The 19,317-nt window shown below is 40.9% G+C and overlaps 1 protein-coding gene across 1 annotated transcript in view; it reads right to left on the reverse strand.

Moving 5' to 3' along the window:
- LOC134291327 (uncharacterized) overlaps positions 1-19,317 on the reverse strand; it is a 422,656-nt gene that overhangs the window by 134,353 nt on the left and 268,986 nt on the right. The gene's annotated exons all lie outside the window — the stretch shown is intronic.

Below are 19,317 nucleotides of genomic sequence, written 5' to 3' on the forward strand. Positions count from 1 at the left end.
CAAACATGTTTTGAAAAAAATACTTGTTTGCAGTTTTGCTACAGGGTATATTCCCAAATCCTGGCGAGATATTACTGTGAAGTTTATTCCGAAAGTGGATCGTGCGTCGTATGAAGAAGCAAAGAGTTTCAGACCTATCAGTTTGACCTCTTTTCTTCTGAAAGGCTTAGAACGCATTGTGGATCATCACATCCGTGATGTTCATTTAGCCAACGTGCCTCTTCATGTGAATCAACATGCCTACCAATCTGGTAAGTCCACTGTGACTCTTTTACACAAGGTTGTTTATGATAACGAGAAAGCATTAGCTCAAAACCAGTCTTGTCTGGGTGTTTTCTTAGATATCGAGCCTTTGACAACGTGCCTTTCGATGCCATATCGGAAGCCGCACGGAGTCATGGTATATCTCCAATGATTTCCAATTGGATTCACCAAATGCTCAAAAGCCGATATCTCTTCTCGACATTGCGTCTAGCAGGGATTAGGAAATTCAGTGTTTGTGGATGCCCCCCAAGGGGAAGTCTTATCACCGCTTTTGTGGAATCTCGTAGCAGATACGCTATTAAGGCAACTCAATAATAGCAGTTTTCCTACTTATGGTTTTGCCAACGACTACCTAGCATTGTTAGTTGGTATGTGTATCACCACCCTTTTCGACCTGATGCAAAGCGCCCTTCAGGTAGTTGAGGGTCGGTGTCGCCAATATGGCCTTTCGGCTAATCCGAGTAAAACATCTGTTGTTCTTTTTACGGAAAAGCGAAACCGTAATGGCGTTCGACCTTTGCGTCTCTTTGATTCTGAAATCGATGTGACTGAACAGGTAAAGTACGTTGGAGTCATTCTTGATTCCAAGCTTTCCTGGACACCTCACATTGAGTTCAGAATCAAGAAAGCTTGTATGGCCTTCGGGCAATGCCGGCGAACCTTTGGTACAACTTGATGTCTAAAACCCAAGTATGTCAAATGGATTGTCACAACTGTTGTTCGGCCAATATTGGCTTATGGATGTCTTGTGTGGTGGCAAAAGGGCGAAATGAGAATGGTCCAATCAAAGTTAGGCCATCTCCAAAGGATGTGCTTGATGGCGATGTCTGGAGCGTTCTCTTCAACTCCCACGGCAGCGCTCGAAGTTCTCTTTGACGTTGCTCCACTACACATTCATCTCAAACAAGAAGCACTTTCTTGCACTTACCGTCTACGGGTACTCGATCTACTAGAGGAAACTCCTGTGAACCGCACATCAACACACACCTCGTTGTTTCCACTTTTGGTGAATTGGAACAAAATTGTCCTTGCTCCAAGTGATCTTACAATTGCTTGTAATTTTCCATATAGGACATTTTCCACGAAATTCCTCGAAGGTCGAGCAGGTGCTGGCGTTTATTCTCGTGAGCTAAGGCTGTATCTGTCTTACTCACTTGGTAGATACTGCACCGTTTTTCAGGCCGAAATCTTTGCTCTTATGTGCGGAGTGCAATCAGCACTCATAGGCGAAACTACCGGGGGTGCCGGGGTTGCCAGGCACCCCCTAGAATTTTGAAGCATTGCTGTGAGATATGGGGCGTTGAATGAGGAATGGATGAACTAATGAATACTTGTTCGTAGTGCACCCCCTGGCAAAAATTTGTAGTTTCGCCAATGTCAGCACTTCAGCAGCACGTAATGGGCAAAGTAATATACTCCTGTTCAGATAGCCAGGCTGCTATTAAAGCACTTGCTTCGGCCAACTCCAGGTCGAAGATAGTTATCGCTTGTCGAATTCAAATCGAGGAGCTGAATTCAGCAAACGCTGTTCATCTTGTATGGGTACCTGGCCATTCTTCCATCGCAGGAAATGAATTGGCTGATGAGTTAGATAGCACTGGAGCATCACATGACTTCATTGGCCCTTAGCCAGCTATTCCGATATCGAAGTGTTGGGTAAAGCTTCAGATTCACACCTGGGCTGCTACTCAACACAGACAATACTGGAATAGTTTGGAGTCATGTCGTCAAACCAAAATGTATTGTACTGAGCCATCTCCAAGGGTGGCGAAGTATCTTATAAATTTGTCAAAGCAGAATTGCAGCATTCTGGTCAAAGCATTGACTGGCCACTGCCGACTCAGCTATCACATGGCGAATATTCAGCAAGCTGATTTATTTGCATGTGATAGCTGTGAATCCGATTATGGAACTTCGTATCATTTGATATGTAACTGTCCAGTTTTTGCGCAACTGCGTTTCCGAGTATTCGGTAAACACTCATTAAGTGAAACTGACTTCAGAGACCTGAATATTCAGGATATTCTGTTGTTCTGTTATTACGTTGTTCTGCTGTTTGCGTTATTACAGTGCCCTTTTCAGGGCGCTGGCTGTTTGAACCCGTTGTGGTACGCTTATGCGTTAGTATCCTCTTCCAGGGTACTTTTCCTATTTCCCTACCTATCCTTATCCCCATCCCTATCCTTATTTCCTTCCTTTTCCCTCAGGTAGATGATGAAATAGGCTATTATTTTGGCGATGGAACAAATGTCCCGAATGGAGGATAACGTGCCTCTGGAGCCGGCCTTCTGATACCTGATACGCTCCACCTGGTCCGCCCATCGTGCTCTCTGCGCTCCACGCCTTCTTGTACCAACCGGATGGTTAGACGAAGACGAATTCTTCTACCACCTCGAAAGTATACCCGTCTATCGTAACATTGCTGCCAAGGCTTTTCCAGTCCCACCTAACAGCATGTGCTTTGTCTTAGTCGCATTCACGTTTGCTGCTTCACGTTTCAGGCGGGTGTACTGTTCTGCCACGGTTCCAAATGTTCTAGCAATAATATCCATGTCATCCGCAAAACAGACAAATTGGCTGGATTTCGTGAAGATCGTACCCCGGCTGTTGAGCCCGGCTCGTCGCATCACACCTTCCAGGGCGTTGTTGAATAGTAGGCAAGAAAGTCCATCACCTTGTCGTAGTCCCCGTCGAGATTCGAATGAACTGGATAGTTCACCCGAAACCCTTACGCTGTTTTGCACACCGTTAATCGTTGCTCTTATCAGTCTAGTCAGCTTCCCGGGAAAGCTGTTCTCGTCCATAATTATCCATAGCTCTGAGCGGTCGATACTGTCGTATGCCGCCTTGAAGTCGATGAACAGGTGATGCGTTGGGACCTGGTATTCTCGGCATTTCTGGAGGTTTTGCCGTACGGTGAAGATCTGGTCCGTTGTCGACTGGCCGTCGATGAAACCGGCTTGGTAACTCCCCACGAACTCATTTACTTTCGGTGAAAGACGACGCAAGATGATTTGGGATAGCACTTTGTAGGTGGCATTCAAAATGGTGATCGCTCGAAAGTTCTGACACATTAACTTGTCGCCTTTCTTGTGGATGGGACAGATAATCCCTTCCTTCCACTCCTCCGGTAGCTGGTCGGTTTTCCCAGATCTTGACTACTAACTGGTGCAGACAGGTGACCAACTTATCTGGGCCCATCTTGATGAGTTATGCTGCGATACCGTCCTTACCAGCCGCTTTGTTGTTTTTGAGCTGATGGGAGCTCAGCGTGGGAGTTGGTTCGTTCCCGTCCTCTGCTGCACCAACATAGTAATTTCCTCCGCTGCCTTGGTCCCCCGTGCCTACATTCTCTTCGCCATTCAGGTGCTCGTCGAAGTGCTGCTTCCACCTTTCGATCACCTCACGTTTGTCCTTCAGGAGGCTCCCGTCCTTATCCCTGCAGATTTTGGCTTGCAGCACGTAGCCTTTGCGGGATGCGTTGAGCTTCTGGTAGAACTTACATGTTTTTTTTTTGTGAACGGCACAGCAGTTCCATTTCCTCGCACTCCGTTTCTTCCAGGCTTTTTCTTCCGGAAAAGACGGATCTGCTGCTTCCGCTTCTGTCTGTATCGCTCCACATTCTGTCGTGTTCCATGCTGCAGCATTACCGCCAGCGCTGCGTCCTTCTCCTCCAGAACCGCTCTGCACCCCTCGTCGAACCAATCGTTTAATTGACTCCGTTCCACGTACCCGATGGTACTCTCGGCTGCGTTGTTTATGGCTGCTTTCACTGTACTCCAGCAGTCCTCTACAGGGTGCGGCAGGAAAAAATGCGAAAAGTTCAAGGCACTATTACACGCTAAATATAGGATATATATGTGTATTTTTTTCATGACAGTGTATCAGTCAATGTCTATATTCTAGCACTGAAAAATAAAAATGAACATATTTGATGTTTAACATGTGATAATGTAGGCCTAATAAGCGGATATCAATAAACTGCGCGTCCAATGGTCATTAAACAAAATGACTATAACAGTAACAAAATTAGCTCAAATTCGATGAACAACCAGACCACACTGATCCAGATCCATGTAGTTTCACATACCAGATGAAATAAGTACATATATTTGATGATATTGTAGAGAAAATCAAAAATTTTGTTTTATCAGATGCGAAATTTAGCGACCTGTGCGATTTTTTGCGGTTTGAAAATGCTGGTTGTCTTCATCTTCAGGCGCCGCCCTGTAAAGGTTAGTGACCAAAATGGGAAATTTTTTAATTAACTTTTCAGAAAACTAGCCTATTATAGATCATGGAACGTTGAAACATAGATTGGTTAATGTCAAATGGACGAAAATGAGGTTTGAAGTTGAAAAACACTTTCGCATTTTTTCCTGCCGCATACTGTAGAGGGGCCACATCGAGCACACTCTTGTCCGGCAACGGTGGCTCAAGATTCTGCGCGTATGCGGTGATGACATCCGGTTGCTTCAGTCGCTCTAGATCGTACCGGGGCGGCCGCCGGTACTGTACATTGTTAACAACGGAGAGTTTTGGGCGCAGTTTAATCATCACCAGGTAGTGATCAGAGTCGATATTAGCGCCACGATAGGTCCTGACGTCGATAATGTCGGAGAAGTGCCGTCCATCAATCAGAACGTGGTCGATTTGCGATTCCGTTTGTTGTGGTGATCTCCAGGTGTAACGATACGGGAGACTGTGCTGGAAGAAGGTGCTACGAATGGCCATGTTCTTGGAGGCGGCGAAATCGATGAGGCGTAGGCCATTTTCGTTCGTCAGCTGGTGGTCGCTGAACTTTCCAATCGTCGTGAATCGTGAACCTGCACATTCTTTCGTCGATCGGCCACCAACCGATCACGCCATCACGCGTCTCTGCATGTCGCCCATCACTATAAAAGCTGTTCCCAGCTCACGCAACTCTCTAAACGTTCGCACCATAGATCCTGTCCAACACACCTCCTGCAGCGCTACGATTACGAAACCGCGGTTCTTCAGTACATCGGCGAGTATGCGGGTGCTCCCGATGAAGTTGAAAGATCTGCAGTTTCGTGTACCGAGCTTCCAATCGCAAGTCCCTTTTCGTCGCTGTGGTCGTTGCCAATGGTATCGGCTCGCATTCTTCTCTTGTTCATTTTTCGGTGCTAGTCTTTTTTACGGCTGGCTCGCAGGGCCTGACACCAACCCACTAACCCAGGGAGCAGGGCTTACCTTCCCGGAAGCTACGGGTTCTGCATTGGGATTTCCTTCAACTACAGTGCCAAATAGCTAGGCTCAAGCGCCAGTCTTCGCCGGGGGTGGTGTTTTTAATGGGCATCCAGAAGAGAATATTTTACCTGAGCTTCCACCCCCACACTGAAAATAATTGGCACAAATAAAGATGTGCTCAGCGTCTCCCCCTTGTATAGAACAGAATGATATGCATAAGTTTTATGAAACGGTGGATGACGTGCGTAGAAACACAGCGTCATCTCCCGTCAAATACAATGATCGATAAAGTAACTTGCTGACAGATAAAACAGCAATGGTACCCATACCATGAGGGCCCATAGAATAGTAGCGATAAGCGCACGTATACTCAGTAAGGCCATGCTTAGAGTGACGGGTTCGGTCCAAAATCTTTTCGTAAAAAAAAAATCCTTGACTTTCTTGGATATAGAGACTCTTCATGCCTGCCACAAGATACACATGGAAAATGGCAGAGGTGAGAGAAAGCTCTCAGTAAATAACTGTGGAAATGCTTGTAGCATGCTAAGCTGACGAGCAAGCTTTGCCACAGCTGGCATGGTACGCCATGAAGATGAGAAGAGCTTCAGAGGATAGACAAAATAATCGAAACAGGCAAAGCTTTCACAAACATTCTCAAATTTTCACAGTCAGTCGATCAACTATGTAGTTGTCTATTAGCCTAAATTTGGGCAAGATTGCATAATTCTACATGAAATCAAAGCGATTTTAAATGAAGTGAATGAAAGTATGCATGTATGCAATGTGTGCAAACCAGTGCTGAAATGGTCATTTCGACATATCTAAATTCAACCACATACAGCTCATTTCAGAAGCTAAACCTGAGATAATAGTATCGTAATCCGGAGTAACATTGAACAGAATTTTCGTTCTATCTTGAATAATTCTCTTCTTAAAGCAAACGTTACATGTTTTATATTTTTAAAACAAGTACTGGCCCTCTAAGTATGTGTTAAGCTACTCGAAAAATTATTATAAAACTTTAAAACATGTTTAAATGGCTTTTTAATCCAATTTTTTATTTTGTTGATTTGGGGTAACATTGATCATGTAAGTGATCAATGTTCACTTGTATTGAAAATATCCTAACTTACTAAATTCGGGGTCGCTGATTTCGAATATGTTGTCCAAATTCTTACAAATTATGTACTTTTTGAATTATTTTAGGATTAAAATCCTCCAAACCGCGAATAACGCCTAAAGGTAGGCAATAATGGCTTCAAATTATTGATATCCGATTTCAATTAAATCGTATATTTTATCGAAAAAGAGCATTTTCATAAAAGTTTCGTTTATTAATTCCAACTCTAGGATATCATATTGAAGTAATACAGTGATTTCGAATCTCATATTGTATCTAGTATTCACGCCAAGCATGAATGTTTACGATTCTACCCCATTACCCCGAATGCCACTACCCCGAACGCCATTACCCCGAACGACATTACCCCGAAAGCCATTACCCCGAAAGCCATTACCCCGAATAGGCCATTACCCCGAATGCCACTACCCCGAATAGGAAACTACTCCGAATAGGCCACTACCCCGAACGCCATTACCCCGAAAGCATATTTTTAAAAGGGTTTTTTCTGACAGCTTCAATACCAGAAGATACTGTTTGAAAGAATAACCTTAAAACAACATAAAGGAGTTATGCGTACTCTAGCGTGCGCAACTTTTCTTTGGGCTGAAAGTCTCTATAATAAAGATAAATCAATCAATCAATCAACTTTTCTTTTTTTCTCACTCACTCTCGTAGACAAACACGACAAAGAAACAGATAAAAGAAGGGGCATTCTGCCTCTTCTATCTCGCTCTTTCTTGAGTACATCAAAGAGAATGAGCGAGAAAAAAGAAAAAGCTGCACACGCAAGTGAATACGTGTTAGAGCTGATCTTGCATGAGATATAACTGTCAGCAAAGGTCCGTTAAATGCTGGTTGTCAATACTGGCTCATTACGCCGTAAAGACATTAGGACAAACTATTACTATGCCAAATGATTATAGGGCTAGGGCCCAAAAGGTCTGCATGGTTATAACTAGACAGAACAGCCTATAAATTAAAGAAGGGAAAATCTCCTATGGGTCCATTCATAAACCACGTAGACCAAATTTCGGTCACCTCAGACCTCTTCTCCTCCCCGTCATATAATTTTGTCCATACAAAAATTTGGAAAATTGTATGAAGCGTAGACTATGGATAGACCCCCTTCTTCTGAAACTCTACCTAGTTTATGCACGGCTTCTATACAGAAACCTGCAAGGACCAATAAACCACCAGGCTACCGAACAACTCTGTAACAATATAGGTCGAAAGAATAGTCCAATTGGCTTCTTAAACGGTGTTGAGATAATTGCAAAATCTGAATCTGCATTCCAAACTGAGCCGACATCCAAATTTTCATGATTTTCGGTGCTCGGAAACCTATTTAAAAATCGATTTGAAGTTTATATGGAGGCGATTTATTGAATTACCCCTTGTCGCATTTTGTACTAGGCGCAGCTGCCAAGTAGCTGCCCAGCTGTCAAAAGGTGATTTCAAAATATCTGTTTGAAATAGATGTTATGTGCCAAAATAAAGCTCTAAAAATCTGAAAAAAATCATGGTGACTCAGAAAAGGGTGCTCTTTCGTATAAAATAAAAAAAAATCAATACATTTTACAAAATTTAAAACCCAATTTTAAAAGAAGAAAAAACACCAGCTAAAATTAATAGATTAGTCGTCAATCAACCCGGTAATGATGTAACTAGAAAGAACAACCTATAAATTGAAGAAGGGCAAATCTCATATACAGTAAGCAGTTCAACTGCCTGTAAACTATGTAAGTGCACATAGAAAAACAGCCTTTGACGAAAAGAAAAGTTGCAGTTCAATCGCCAGTCAAAAAAAGTCAATTTGGTCCAACGATGCTGGCTTTGCTTTGCACATACTGCAAGTACTAAAATCTTGAAAATATTTGAAAATAATTTTAGGGCTTGACCAATTTGACCGCCAGTTAATTTTCAAAAACTTAATTTGGAAGAACAGCCTATTATTCAAAGAAGAACAAATCCACTATGTAGTTAGTAGTTTGTCTGTAAATAAACTATATAACATCTCAAACTCGAAAGAACAGCCTCTGATTAAAAGAAGGAAAAATGTCTATAGATAAATTAACAGACTGCCAAACAACTCTGCAACAGTACACGGTTGGACACTGCAAACTCAAAAGAACAGCCTATTTTTTAAAGAAGGCAAACATTTGAATAAGTTCAGTTTGACCACTATAGGGAAGGGTGGAGATGAGTGTTCATACACTTGTTACTGATTACCGTTTTCTAACTTATAACCATCAACTTCTAATCGGCCATCACTTTTTTGGTGATCTCCTGAATGATTGGGGGTAATGGCCCATACGGGGTTGTGGCTTTCGGGGTAATGACCCATTCGGGGTAGTGGCTTTCGGGGTAATGGCTTTCGGGGTAATGGCTTTCGGGGAAGTGGCGATCGGGGTAGTGGGGTGGAGCCGTTTGACAATGTATCTCATTGCAATACGAAACACAGTTATGAAAAAATCGATATACCGTCGTGCGGGGTGTCATTGGGCCAAAGTGGGGTGACATCCCGAGCAGAAGGGAATAGCAACAGCATAATATAATGTGTTATTTTGGAAAAATAACTGAGTAACGGAAAGAGTTATATTCATGTTATTTACATAACATATCCTGTTCTAAACTTGTCTGTCATAAGCGGCAAAATCACAAAAATTATAACAAAAAAATGTTCCTGGAAGACCTGTTTAATAACATGTTTTGTTAGTTTCAATAACAACTAAATAACAGCGATTTTTAAAAATATTTCAATAACAAATTTTGGTATGAATAAGGTATTGATAATAATCTGAAAACAAAATTTGCTTTTTTTCTGTTGCGGATAGGAACTCCTCCAAAGTCCCATAGGAGTTCAATGGGATACGCAACAATAGCATCTATTGTTAAATGTTTCATTCATGATTGGGCCGCTGTTGTTGTCGCAAGCGATTTATTATCGAAAACAGAGAGAAACAATAGTTTTCGTTTATTTCCCAAACAACTTAAGATAAAAAACTACCGACGTTTAGAAGCCCTTTATTAAGTGGTTCATTGTTTATAAGATTAATTTACATTATTACCTTATTGATTGACACATTTATCCAAGTTAATCTAAGTGGGATCGATGCAGTGAAGTCAATAAAAATAAAATGTCTAAAAATAATAATCAATAGAGACTTTTGATTGATGACTTATTTTTTTTTTTACATTTTTGTCGAAAAAGTGTTCGTCCTTGAATTCCACCAGTTGATCCAAAATGTTTCGTAAAATGGCTAATACTCTATTACACTCTCTATATTCATATTCATACTTAACTGAAATTGGGACTATACTTTTCAAAGTGCTTATAAAACAAAAGGCTGATAAGTTGGCTCGAGCCAGGATCCTGTCACAGTTAAAACGTAATGTCGGAAAGAAGAGGAACTGATGACAAAATAATATTTTCTCTTACAGTTCCTCATGGAATAATGTGAACAACGAAAATCTCGAATGGTGTAGTTTTGATTCCAAAGCTAGTTATGTTGTAATATTAATGATCAAAAGTCTCAATGACACAATAATAACTGAACTTCTGCTACAACAAAACATGTTATTGAAATGTAATTTAAAGAAAATACACCAAGAGCACGATCATAACAAAATAAGATTTCCCAACAGAACATGTTATGGAACGGTGATGACTTAATTAGTTAATAATAACAAACCGAGATATAAAAACAGGTTTTGTGATTCCGTTGCTATTATTTTGATATTTTCCTCTGCTCGGGATTGGGCCACCATTCCGCACGTTTAGAATACCACGGGAATGCATATTGTGTGCTAGATTACTAGAATACATAATTCTAAGATACTTTGCATCCACCGTCGGATTCTCTGACTTATATTGAATTCGTGGGAGCGATGGACCAATGTTACCCCGAACGACGGTATTTCAATGTTTATGAAATTAAATTTTCATGAATTGCATGTCATTTAATAGCTAAATGATAACAGATTATGATATACCATTCGATAGCAAAATTGATGCAATGTAAAATGTTTATTTGAACATTTCATGAGGTCAGTCAAGCCGATTAATGATACCCCGTTTTACAGTATATGAAAACTTGTGTGGCTTGACCTACAAGAAAGTCACGATAAATCCTATCTCGAAATAGAAAACTTAAGGTAAAAATGTCACAGACTACCTTCAAAAAATGCCATTGATATTCACCATGACAGCGACGAAGTTAGCGAGTTTTTATTTATAAAATAGGATTGAATATCGGTAACTGCAACTTTGATGCTGAAAGTTCAGGTAATGTAAAATGTATCACTCATCGTAATGCTAATAGCATGTAAGCAGTCTTTCCATAATATAACCAAATTTCGATAACTTTCTTGGAATTTTATTGCTATACTGTTGCAACATCTGACGGCTGAACTTTCCCCACAAATCCATTCTAATAGTTTCTTCCATGTTGTTGTCCAAATTGCGAGATAAGCCTTCCTTCACTTGTCGAAAATTAATTGCTTACAGCTATGCATTGCAGCCGGATTCAGGTACACATGTCCGCCTCCGCTAATGCATGTACAGCACTCTGAATCTTCGGGTCACGGAAATCCAAGAGCTCTTCAGCCACGCTCCAGATAGCAATACAAATTATATTCCGGATTCTGTAGCATGATGGTTCTTACCTTTTGCTCCTAAAATTAAGCCTGCTACACTTCATCGTACAAGTTGCTTCCTGCCTCATCGAATCCACCAGTCAGCCTAACAAGATAAAACTTTTATTGCTTGTCGTGTGTGTGCCTTCCTCGCATCCATACTGAACCCGAACCTGAACTTCAGAGGTGCAGTAAGGTTCTGAGAACGCCCGGTAGCAGCGCAGCAGCCGGAAATGGCTACATCATGACTGTCACCCACTACAACAGCACATATGTGTGATGGGACGGGAGGGAGGAAGCTGGTCGAAACAGCGCGCAATATATGAGGTGCACCTACACCGATACCGGATAAAGACAATAAAGCCCGGCAGGTCGGGCGGATCTATATTTAGAGAATCGGTAGGCAGACGAACAGAACGAATAATTTATATTTAAAGTTCCTGTTGGCCTGGCGGTAGCAATGTGTGATACTAATTTATCACAGTCTTCTTGTTGACAGATTTGGAAGAATATCTCAAGAGATGGAATTATTACTGGGGGAATTTATACAAGAGGGGCCTAGCGGAAGCGGAAAGCGCGTGTATACTCAAGAAGACCGCAGCATTCTATAGGTTCAGTATATGTCCACAAATGTTGAAGGTCCTCCATAAACCTTCGCGAATATAGGCCTCAAGATCTACAACCGTAATCAACAGCTTGTTGTTACATAAATGATACGGTGCAACATCTTACAGATCCATAAGGCATAGATCTGCAGAGATCTAAATCTCATCCAGGTCATCCACGAACTCCCGCGAGTAATGGCCTTAAGATCTATGAGCGTGATCTATGGATTGTTGCTTCATAAATGATACCGTGTAACATCCTACAGGACAATGCAGCATTGATCTGCAAAGAACAAATTTACTAAGATGTTCTAGGTCCTCCAAGAACTTCCGCGAGTGAATACCTTAAGGTCCACAAACGTAATCGATGGATTGTTGTAACATTACTGATATGGTGTAACATCCTACAGGTCCATTGAGCATTGTGCTGAAGAGAACTTATTTCCAAAGATATTCTACGTCCTTCAAGGACTTCCACGAGTAACGTTTTAAGATCTACAAGCGTAATCAATGAATTATTGTTATATTACTGACACGGTGCAACATCATGCAGGTCCATGGAGTATTGTTCTGTAACGTAAGATGCTCTAGATCCCCCAAGAACTTCCGCGAGTGAAATCCTTAAGATCTACAAGCGCAATCGATGGATTGTTGTTACATTCCTGACACGGTGCAATATCCATGGATTGTTGTTCTGTAAAGAAATAGTTCAGAAGATGTTCTATGTCCTCCAGGAACTTCCGTGAGTAAAGGCCTTAAGATCTACAAGCATAATCAATGGGTTGTTGTTACATTACTGATACCTAGAGATGCCAGATGATTTTCATCAAAAATCTGTATCAATACAGATTTTTTTGTATCACCGTGTTTGAGGGTATAGCAGACACCGGGAGTCCTAGATTTCAATAGAAACTAACGAAAATGTACTACTTTTTGACGATTTTAAATTTTTATTGGTATTTATTTTTCTAAAACTTGTGTAAAAATATACAAATTTTCATAAATTCTTCAAAGTTTAAGCAGCAATTTACAAAGTTTTCATTGAATTCATTAAAAATTACTTCAAATTTTATGCTTTCTGTAGAAATCTGTATCACCTTTCAAAAATCTGTATTTTTCTGTACTCTGTATCTTATCTGTAGGGAAGGTAAAAAATCTGTATAATACAGAAAATCTGTATATCTGGCATAACATCCCACATATCCATGTATTTTCTGTAAAGAACTAGTTTCCAAAGATATTCTAGGTCCCCAAGAACTTCCGTGAATTAAGACCTTAAGATCTACAAGCGTAATCACTAGATTGTTGTAACATTACTGGTCCAGTGAGCACTGTCCTGTAACGAACAAATTTCCAAAGATATTCAAGGCCTTCCATGGACTTCCGCGAGTAAGGTCTTAAGATCTATAAGGGTAATGAATGGATTGTTGTTACATTACTGACACGGTGCAACATCATACAGGTCCATGAAGCATTATTCTGAAAAAAAAAACTTATTTCCAAAGAAATTCTGAGTCCTTCAAGAACTGCCGCGAGTAAATGCCTTAAGATCTGCAAGCCTAATCGATGGATTGTTGTAACATTGTTGATACGGTGTAACATCCTACAGGTCCATGGAGTATTGTTTGGCAAAGTAATAATTTCCAGAGATGTTCTAGGTCCTCCAACAACATCCACGAGTGAAGGCCCAAAAATCTACAAGGGCAATCGATGGATTTTTGTAACATTACTGATACGGTGGAACATCCTACAGGTCCATAAAGCATTATTCTTTCTTTCTTTCTAGGTCCTTCAAGAACTTCCGCGAGTGAATACCTTAAGATCTGCGAGCTTAATCGATGGATTGTTATTACATTATCATCCTACAGGTCCATGAAGTATTGTTTGGCAAAGAACTAATTTCCAAAGATGTTCTAGGTCCTCCAAGAACTCCCGCGACTGAAGGTGGTCTGATCTACAAGGGCAACCAATGGCTTTTTCATTCTACTGATTCGGTGTTAGAGCCTTTTAGATGGTAATACCTACAACTCAAAGGGTTTAAAGAGTGGCCATCTCCAAATGCATAAATGCAATACTATATGTGGAACTGCGGTTCATTTGTTTACTATGATGATAATGTTTTGAGCACTTAAATCACGTAATGTTTAGGTAACCCAAATGCATTGTTAACGGGGAACCCGATAGATGCTGACTGCAAACAATCCCATTAGGAGGGAATAGGGATGTCATCTAAATGGTTTGGAGATTCAATCCAAAAGCCAGCATATCGTGCACTGGTATTCCGTTTTATCTCAAGAAATAAACTTTTTTAATAATTAAAGCCATAATTATCAAACCTTTTTTACTCGAAAATTACGAGAAATTTCGCCGTATTTTTCCAAAAGAGAACCACTTCAAACTTATCATAGAATTTTACAAAATATATATGCTTGGTTGAATGGCTAAATTTTGTCATGTTTATTCATGGAATCCAAAAACAACATGCCGAATTTTCCGGAACCGGTTCCTAGTGGAAAAGAAGGACTGTAAAGAACCATATGCTGCTATAGAGTGTAGTATCAGTAGAAAACTCGTCAATTATTTCACTAGTATTCAATACAAACAAACGTCATGCTAAGAGCAACATACCTGGGATTTCTATATAAATCTTTCAAGAACACCTTCAGAAATTCCTTCTGGTATTTCAACAGGAACTCCACGGATTCGTTCAGGAATTCCTCAAGGGACTTTTCCAGGAATTTCTTCTTTCTGAATTCTTCCAAGGGTATGTTGCAGGGTTCCGATAGTAATAGTTTAAGGATTTGTTCCAAAAAATGCTTCAGGAATTCCTCCCACGATTGCTTCATAAATTTTTTACAGATACTTCTGCAAGGATCCATCGGCGAGTTCCTCCAGAAACTTTTCCATAGCTTCCTTCAGTGATTTCATGGATTACTCTAGAGACTTTTTCAAGAATTCCTCTACGGGATTCACCATTCACCAAGAATTCCTCTACGGGATTCCATTCCGGAAGAATGGAAATTTCCCCTGGGATATCTTTATAGGATCCTTCAGTGAATGTTCCAGTATTCCCAGAGATTCACAAAGGAATGTCAACAGTAATTCTTTTTGCAAGTGTTCCTTCAGAGGTAAATAGGGATTTCTCAAGAATTCCACTAGAGATTGCTCTAATATTTCAATCTGGAATAATTTGAAGTATTTCATCATGAATATCTTTTAAAAATTATTACCAGAGATTATCTAAAAATTAACCCAGAAATTCCTTGAAACATTGTACAAAACATTCCTTTGGGAGTCCATTCAAAGATTCCAACAATAGTTCGTCCAGAAATTATTGCAGACATAGATTTCTTCATTTTTTCTCTAGGAATTCCTACAGAAATTTTACCAGGATTTTTTTTAAGAAAACTGCCCAGAGATTTCCTAATGAATTCCTAAATGGATTTCTTCAGGAATTCATCTTGGGATTCATCCTAGAATTCGCCCACGAACTATTCTTAGGATATCCTCCAGGAATTTCTCAAATACTTTACTCGGGAATTCCTTCTGTGATTCTTTTAGGAGCAACTTATTTTAAAAATGTCTCCAAACTTCAGAGATGAACCAGCCCTGGGCTGAAAATCTCGTTAGTAAAGATAATAATAATAATAAATGTCTCCAAAGATTTCCTCCGGAACTCTTCAAAGGATTCCTTCCGAAATTCCTCCTTGTATTCTTTAATGAACTGCTACAGGAAAGAAATTCAGGACTTCCCCAAGGAACTGTTAAGGATTCCTTTAGGAATCCCTCTTGAAGCTGTTTCCGGGATTCCTTCTGGAGTTTCTTCAGGAATCCCTCTAGGGATTTCTTCAGGATCTGTCACGGTGGTTCTTCCACGAGTTCTTCTAAGGATCCCCCAGAATTTCTTCTATAATTCCATCAGCGATTTGTTCAGGAATTCTTCCAGGTATTTCTCTACGAATTCCTGACGAGATTCCTCCACAAATATCTTCAAAAACTCCTCCAGGAATTCTTCCAGGGATTCCTCTGAGAATTCTCGCAGGGATTTCTCTAAAAAATCCTCCAGGAATTCATTAAGAGATTTCTCCAGAAATTTCGCCAGAAATTCTTCTAGGATTTTACCAGGAATTCCTCTGCAGATTTTTTCAGAAATTCCAACAGGCATTCCACTAGGATATCGTCCAAAGATCCCTCCGAAAATTACTACAGGAGTTCTTTCAGGGATTTCTCCAGGAATTGATTCAGGGATTGCTCCAAGTATTCCACCAGAAATTCCCCTAGCAATTCCAACAGGAATTTATCCAGGAATTCTTCAAGGGATTCCTCCGAGGGTTTTTTCCAGATACTCCTATAGGAATTTCTCCAAAGATTTCTCCATGAATTATTTCAGAGATTCCTATAAAAATGCCACCAGGAATTATCCTAGGCATTTTTCCAGGAATTTATCAATGCATGCTTACAGGGATTCCACCTTGGATTCTTGCAGAGATTTCTTCAGGAATTCTTTCAGTGATTCCTCCAAGACTTCCTCCAGATTCATTTCAATTAAAAATTGAATCAACGATATTTGTCCATAATACACGGTTCGTGGATGCCGTTCTCCATCCTCGGTCACGCCCGATGCTCGCCAAGTCACGCTCCACCTGATCCGCCCATCGTGCTCTCTGCGCTCCACGCCTTCTTGTGCCAACCAGATCTGTCGCGAACACCAACTTTGCAGGGTTGTTGTCCGGCATTCTTGCAACATGCCCTGCCCATCGTATCCTTCCGGCTTTGGCTACCTTCTGGATGCTGGGTTCGCCGTAAAGTGCAGCGAGCTCGTGGTTCATCCTTCTTCGCCACACACCGTTCTCCTGCACACTGCCGAAGATCATCCTTAGCACGCATTGGCACGGTAAAGGCTGGGTATGCTGCGCAATACAGATCCCATTGTGATCCACTAGCCTCAGCTCAGCAACTCCTGTCCCTACCTTCTCGTTGTACCGGCTGATACGAGCAGCCTTACGGAAAATCGGGTAACCAACCCCGATGGGAACTTTGGCTGAAAGGGAAGGGGGGGGGGGGGGGGGGTTTGGTTTGTTTCTGCAAATCTGAGCGTCTGCTCTCCAGGAGGAGCGACTCAAACAGCGTCTGATTCCCAGGTTAGGGGCGGCTGAACAACGTCCGAGTGCCAGGGAAGGACTCTAAGCTCAACTGCGCACTATGGTCCTCCAGAAAGTAGGGGGTATTCCTCCTGGAATTCCTCCAAGGACTCCTCCAGGAATTTCCCAGAAGGATTTCATCCACGAATTTCTCTAGAATCTCCTAGAGGAATTCCTCCAGAAATTACCCCAGAAGTTTCTTCAGGGATTCCTCCCTGAAATTCCCCAGGAAATTCCTTCAAGAAATCCTTCAGGGAATTATTCACAAATTCTTCCAGAATCTTCTCTTGGAATACCTTCTGGAATTTTTCCAGGGATTTATCCAGGAATTTTTCCTCATTTTCCTCAAGTAATTGCTGCAGCGATTCCTCCAGGAATTCCGCTAAGAATTCCTCCAGGAACTTCTTCAAGGATTTTCCAGGGTATTCTTTACCAATTTCTCCAAGGATTCCAAGAGAAATTCCTTCACGGATGTCTCCTTTAAATCCTCCAGAAAATCCTCTAGAAATTCCTCCAGGAATTTCTCAAAGGATTTTTCAGAAACTTCTCCCAAAGCTCTTCTAAAGATTCCTCCAGTGATTGTTTCAAGAATTTCTCTAGAGATTCCTCCAGGAGTTCCTTTAGGGATTCCTCCAGCAAATCCCACAGGAATTCCTCTAGGATTCCCTCCAGGCGTTCCTCCAAGGAATTTCTCCAGGAATTTCTCAAGGGATTTTTTTTTCTAGAAATAGAAAAAACAATAGAAATAGACATAGAATTCATCTAGAGATTCCTCCAGAAATTCATCCAGTAATTATTTCAAGAATTCCATTACAGATTACTCCAGGAATCTTTCAGGAAATGCTGCAGCAATTCTCACAGGAATACCTCAAGGAAATCCTTCAGGCATTCCTCCAGGATGTTATCATAGAATTTCTCCAGTAACTACTCCAGGATTTACCAAGGAATTTCTACAGGAATTTCTCCTGGACATCCTTCATAGATTATGTCAGTAATTTCTATGTCTGCAGGGTATGTCTGCAGGAAATCCTCTAGGGATTTCTTCAGAGATTCTTCCAGGTAATTCTCCAATAATACCCACAGGAATTTTTCCGAGATTCGTCCAGGCATTCCTCCAGAAATTACTACGGGAATTGTTTAAGGGATTCCTGCAGGGATTTCTCCACGAAGTTTCCAGGAATTTTTCCCAGAGATTTCTCATGGAATTCCTCACCAATCAATTTCTCGCGGGATTATTTTTCAGAAATTTCTCCAGGAATTCTTCCAGGGATTGCTTCAAGAATTCCACCAGGAATTTCTCCAGAAATTCATGCTGGATCTAATCCAAGAATTCCTCCTGGAATTCTTCCAGCGATTACGCTCGGAATTTGTTCAGAAGCTCGTCAAAGATTCTCTCTAGAGACGTTTCCACGAATTGCTTCAGAGATTCCTGCAAGAATTCCTTCAGGGATTTCTTCAAGAATTTCTGCAAGGATTCCCTCAAAAATTCTGTAAGATTTCCTCTAGGAATTCCTCAAGATATTTCTCCAGAAACTTTTCCTGGGATTCCTCCCAGAATTCCTCCAGGAATTTATCCAGAAATTCTAGGATTTCTTCTAGGCATTCCTCAAGAGATATTTTCAAAATTTTCTCTATGGACTCCTCCTAGAATTTATCCAGGAATTCTTCTTGGTATACTTTCAGAAATTCCTGCAGGGATTCCTCCGTAAACTCCAACGGGATTTATCCAGGAAGGGATTGCTACAGGAATTCCACAAGTTCCTCTCAAGTTCTCTTGAAATATTCATTCAGGAGTTCGTTCAGAAATTTCAGAAAACCTACAATCATCTTTGCCGGAGATGTACCCAAGAATTTCTTCAGGATTACCTGATATTTAATTACTTCAAGAATTTCTGGAGGGACTCTCCAACGAATAGCATTTAGTTAAAATATAGTTCAAAAATGCATACAGTAACTATGAAATTATCCAAGGAATCTTTCAGGAATCCCTCCAGCAGTTACATCAGAAGTGTTCTCAGGGATTCCATTGGAAATTCTTACAGCGAGACAATAAGTCCTCCAAGAATTCTTCCAAGTCACGGCAGTGCAGGTTTTGGTTGCGCAGAAGTCACTGTGACTTACTTTAAACATATAAGTACTTACCCGACTAGATGGGAAAAGCAAAATTATTACAGGTTGTGTTATTTTGTAACAATGATTTTTGTATCAACGGTTGTTATATAGTAGTTTACGTAACAAGGTGCAGAATGAAGATTTTTACAGCACGAGTCGTACATTTATCCAACGAGGCTTGCCGAGTTGGATAATTACGACGAGTGCTGGAAGAATCGAGTTCTGC

Source organism: Aedes albopictus, chromosome 3 (genome assembly GCF_035046485.1).
Source record: "Aedes albopictus strain Foshan chromosome 3, AalbF5, whole genome shotgun sequence".
NCBI classification, from domain to species: Eukaryota; Metazoa; Arthropoda; class Insecta; order Diptera; family Culicidae; genus Aedes; species Aedes albopictus.